The following is a 6000-nucleotide window of genomic DNA, read 5'->3' on the forward strand; positions in this document are numbered from 1 at the left end:
AAAAAATAAAATAAAAAAGCTGGGGTGTAACTCAAAAAAAAAGAATGGAAAATAAAAGGGAGATAATCATCAAGAAAAACAATTTAAACACACATGGCCTCTTTGAGTATCATCAAGAATGATATATCACTTCCCAGTTCTCTGACTTCATTTGATTTTGAAGCTGTCCTTTTGGATATTGACAGGTCCTATGTTGGCTTAAGAAAATACTTTTTCAAAGCTATCCACTTAAAACTTACTGGTACCAGAGGATGATCAAATGACCCAGGCATATAACTGCCTCTCCCGAAACCATTTTATTTGTTACTTCATTCAAAGCAGTTTTTGAAGTGCCTATTGGACAGCAAGGAGAGCTAGGCACATTATTAGTAGATGTGGCCTTATTACCACAATTCTTAGGGTCCAAGGTAGGAGCCCATGCTCACGGTCCTAGTGGATAGTTCCCGGTCATACATTTGCAGAGAGGTGTCAAGTTACACTTTATTCTTAGAATAGCAGAGGTAAGAGATACCACCTCAAAAAAGACATCCTAAATTTCTGGGATCTTGATTTATTTCTAAAATTCATTTTATGTTAAGAAAAAAAAGCCACTTGAGTTGAAATATCAACATTATGCCTGAGAGAGAAAAATGATGATCTTCTTCTTCAATCAGCTGACATTAGAGAGGATAACATCTTTGGGAGTGTGGTGGAAAGAAAACATACTGCAATCTAATTCCAAGCAAGAAATTTATATCAGGGAAAAATAAAATCAGAATGGAGAATTACAGAATTTTGAATTGTCATTCATATTTATCACTCAGCAAACATTATTGAATGCCCGGGACTTGCCTGTAGGCACCAAGACCTATGCACAAATTAATAAGACAAAAATCCCTGCCTATAGGAATTCACAGTGCAACAGGGAAAACAGCCTCTCGAATAAGAAACAATAATATCTGAGAACAGAGCTCATGTTGAGCCAGTATACTCCAACAAGGCCATATTGGCTGGCTTCTAGAATATTGAAATCTTACTGTACTGATTTTTTTTAAAGCCAGCCCCTAAACACATCCTAAGTGCCCCCCCCCCCCCCGTTCCGACCCACTCTGGAGATGCCTCACATCTCCTTAGATCCAGCAATTACAGGTTGAATGCTGAGCACAGCGGAAAGCCTCCAGTCCCTGTGCTTTTAGGGTTGTTAGATATTTCCAGCAGTACCCCCTGCCTGCTTTGTACTGCACGAAGACATGTGCAAGGCACTATTAGTGCTGGGCTATGGGCAGGAACTGTGTTGTAGATGAGCACTGTCCAAGTGAACATTTCAGAGATGGGACTGCTCATTGCTCAGAGAGTATAGATGGGTCAGTTCTATGCTGTATTTTGTGATAGCCATAGACGCTATCATGATTGTGTTTTTTATATATTTTTTTTTACTATCTTTGTCATTATTTTAGTGAGTGGCTATTGACTGCAGCTGGCTGGAAGGCGTTTCACACTGACTTAAGCAAGCAAACAAAGAAACGGAATTTATTGGTGCTTACACCTGAAAGGCTCAGGGGTGCTTGCATTTCAGACTTTCTCGCATCCAAGGACTGAGGGTTGTCAGGATTTGAAAGGTGGTGGTGATTTTGTGTGTGTGTGTGTGTGTGTGTGTGTGTGTGTGTGTGTGTGTATGTTGAATGAAGATGGTTTTCCCCCTCCCCCTCCATCCTCACGCAAACTTTCCTGTGTTGCTCTCTTGGTGTCGTGTGTACACAGGCAGCTGGGCTTATAGCTTCCTACTGCCAATGAAGGCACAACTTTTGTTCCCCATCATCCTCTTCTATAAAAGTAGTTATTGGCTGGCAGTGGTGGTACATGCCTGTAATACCAGCACTTGGGAGAAGTAGAGGCAGGCAGATCTCTGAGTTGAAGGCCAGCCTGGTCTACAGAGTGAGCTCCAGAACAGCCAGAGCTACATAATGAGACCCTGCCTCAAATAAATAAACACATAAATAAAAATAAAAGTAGTGACTGAGTCTCACTGTACAGTCTTAAGTCACCTGCTCATCCCTGAAGTCAGAGGGACAGAAGACAGAGCCTGGGCCCAGCTGTGGTGGCAGCACTCAGGAGGCAGGACCAGGTAGATTTCTGTCGAGATCAAGGCCAGACTGGTCTACACAGTAAGTTTCCTGATAGCCAGGGCAACACAGAAAAACCCTGTCTCAGAAAAAGAAAAAAAGAAAAAAATCAATGATTGGCTGGTTCTGTTTCATATGCCCATCTGTAACATGAGGGCCGGCTTGTTGGGGTTTCTGTCCCACCGGATACCCCACAGTCGGCAAGCCCCAGAGAAAATCACACAGAGATCTCCATAAGTTATAAAACTGATTGTCCCATTAGCTCAGGCTTCTTCTTAACTCTTGTAGCTTATATTAACTCATTGTTGGTGGGGTTGGCGGTCTTCTTTACCCATATTCTATAGACTAAAATAGTAAAGGATGTGTGTACAAAGAAAACTGAAGGTCTTTCACTGGAAAGACAAAGATGTTTGAGCCCAACTACTGTTCATGCTTTTAATCCCAGAACACTGAAGGCAGAGGCAGTCCAGTCTCTCAGTTCGAGACCAGTGTGGTCTACATAGGAGTTATAGACCAGCCAGAGCTACATCGTGAGAACCTAGTTAAAAAATAAACAAGGTTTACTCTAGAACTCACACAACCAAGATAGACTTCACTATGTGCAGCTGAGGATGGCTTTGAACTGATCTTTCTGCCTCTGCCTCACAAGTGCTGGGGTTGCAGACATGTGCCACACCCAGTTTTTTGCTTTTAATAAAAAGTTCTGGTTCTAAAAGTAGACGGTTTAGGAAATACCAGCAATCAGAAAGAACAAACCGAAGATAAATCAAGGTGTCGGCATCAAACAGTTCATTTTAATGTTTCCCCCCACCAACATTTTCTGCAAGCATGTGTGGTTTTTCCTTTGTGTAATTTAAGATCTTACTGCATTGGTTAATTTTCAGTCCATGTTTCTTGTAAGTGATATGAATGTTGTTTCATATCACTTAGGACTCTATGAAACATACAATTGTATGATTGCATCACAATTCTAGACACTCAATTATTTCTGTATTTTTTAATAAATTAGATTTTTGTGTATGAGTGTTGTGCCTGCTTCTGTGTCTGTGTATTGCTTGTGTGCCTAGAGCAGAAGGAAGCCAGAGGAAGGCACTGGATCCTCTGGAAGTGAAGTTACAGACCTGTGTGAACTGCTGTCTGTGCTGGGAATTGAACCCTCAGCCGTCTGAGGAACAGCCAGTGCTTTCAATCACTAAGCTATCTATCTCTCCAGCCCTCATTTCTGCATTTTTCCCTGGTGTTTTTTGCTGCTGTGAATTACTCGCTGATGAGCATCCTGGTAAAGTTTGCCTGCTTCTGAGTGTTTTCATAGGTGAATACTAAAAGAGAAGAGGCTTTGCTACCAGGAAGTTTGGGGGGACACCAGATGATACCATTTGCTACCAGGAAGTTTGGGAGAATCCATTTGTGGACATCAGATGATACCAGAGAACTTGGGGTACCTTCTAGGGGTTCTTAGTTTCACTGAAAAAAAAACTTTGGAACAGACTCGGAGGGACCACTTGAGGACACTTTTATTAGGGTTTAAAAGAACCCCCACTCCACCACCCCATGGGTAAGCAAGTTGTAAATCCTGGCCACTGTCACAGGAACAAGGATGAGAAAGGGAAAGAAAATAAAAATAAAAGCCTTGCTGCTTGAGTTAAATCAGTGTGGGACCAGGCACTTGGCAGCAAGGTAGGGAGAGAGTGGGGCTAGAGAGCGAAGCCCAAAGTCTTAGGGAAAGTGTTCTTAGAACACAGAAGAAATAAGAAAAGGAAGAAAGCAATGCTTTTCTGGCAGACTTACGAAGCTACATGTCCACGAGCCTGTACAGACAGCTAAGAAAAAGTACATTCTCTTACTAAAAGGATAATTATTCCACCTATCTCTTTAGCATGGCTCAAGGAGAACCCGCCTTCCTAGGGGTGATTCTGCCCTCTTGGGAATGATCCTACCTTCCCAGGGGCAGTTCCACCTTCCTATATGGTGACCCTTAGCCAGGTCATTGACCATGCCCAGCTGGAACGCCAGGGCTCTGCCCAGGCCAGAGATTGCATTTTCAAGACCAGAACTTTTCCCTAAGGGGCCTGGAACACTGCTGTGCTACTTCCACCCACAGTATAAGCCTTTTCAGCACTGTTACTTAACAGTCCTTGCTTGGTCAATAGTCATCTGGAAGTCTTCTGTTAAGGGCAGGCATAGAGGACCCTCACTGTGAGACACACTGTTAACAAAATACCTCACGGTTTGTGAGGATGGTCCCTGATCCAGTATGTATTGAACAACTTTGGTGTGCCAGATGTACCGTGTTAGGTACATGGAAAACAAAGTTGAAACGCAGATGCTGACCTCATGAAACTGCCAGGGGAAGAAGAAAACCCCGTGGAAGTCTCAAGAACTACATTGATATGTCTTCTAATAGTTACTCGCTGGATGATATTTGAAGCCCAAGTCACCTTGGGCCGTGACTCCAAGAGACTTCCTCGAAGAGGCAGCCATTGGATCTTGTGGACTGGGAAGAGGACAAGGGCAAAGAGGGGAGAGACCTAGCGAGCAAACAGTGGGAAGCCCTCCCGCAAAGGGCTTGAGGCAAGAAACAGTTTGCAGGATGCGAAGAACAGGAGGGACAGCACAAGGAGGGAAAGAGAGCTGTAGGTGAGACCATGGACCACACATAGACAAGAGTCTTCATACGTCACAAAATAGGACCTTCATCCCCTGGAGGGCAGAGAGTCGCTAAAGGACTCTTGTAAAGGGAGTGAGGAAGCTCAGGGAAGGATGAGATAAAAGATGACAACTCAGTTGGAAGGAAGTAGTGAGAAGAGTAATATATGCAGCCAGACCAGACATGCAGGCCTGGGGCTCAGCATGGGTGCCCCAGAGAGAGGCAGCTGCAGCCTGGCTCTGGCTGAGCTCACTCCGTTGAGTGTGTGACGAGGAAGGCAGAAGGCAGATGTTGTCTCCTTAGGGAGTTACCCACATGGAAAGGACAGGCATATTGAATAAAAATTACAGGAAGCCATTGTTTTGGACTAGACTCTGCCGATAGACAAGACTAAAAAATTAAAATGGAGTCACTCATGCTAAATTCCAACATTACCGGACTTAAGCTAGGCTGCTTGGGTGGCCGTTAGGAAGAGTGCAGCTAGGTGACCGTCTAAGTTCTGCACGATCATTTCAGCCATGTTAACAAAGTCCCCTCTACGCCCATCATACAAAGATAACCTGGAGCCACCTACGCTAGCCATGTTTTCTACCATTCTGACTTCCTGTCTTTACCTTGAAAGGACAGTGACACTGGAACAACAATCCTGATTTTTGTTTTTAGCTTTCATCAGTCTTTTTCTGTCCATAAAACAAAACCTCCTTGTCTTAGCTCTTTGGAACACTTGTTTGATTTTTATGGACCTCTGTGTTGCCCCCAGTCTAGCACTGAAAGGAAAACCAATGAAAACCTCCACAGGCTCCCGAAACCTGCATTTGCTCCCCAGCCAAAAATAAAAATAAAAATAGGGCCAGCGAGACGCCTGAGCAGGGAAAGCATTTCCACGGGAGCCTGACAGCAGCCACAGAAGGAAGCTGGAGAAGTGGCATGCATCTGTAATCCCAGGCCTCCTAAAGTGAGACAAAAGGTGGAGACAGGAGAGCCCCCCAAACCTCATGGACCAGTGGAAATAAAGAGGTTCTTGCCTCGGCCGGGCGGTGGTGGCGCACGCCTTTAATCCCAGCACTCGGGAGGCAGAGGCAGGCGGATCTCTGAGTTCGAGGCCAGCCTGGTCTACAAGAGCTAGTTCCAGGACAGGCTCTAGAAACTACAGGGAAACCCTGTCTCAGGAAAAAAAAAAAAAAAAAAGAGGTCCTTGCCTCAAAAATGCAGACAGAAGAAACTGACCCCTGCAGCTGTCCTCTGACCCCC

This window comes from Arvicola amphibius, chromosome 1 (assembly GCF_903992535.2).
Source record: "Arvicola amphibius chromosome 1, mArvAmp1.2, whole genome shotgun sequence".
Lineage (NCBI taxonomy): Eukaryota > Metazoa > Chordata > Mammalia > Rodentia > Cricetidae > Arvicola > Arvicola amphibius.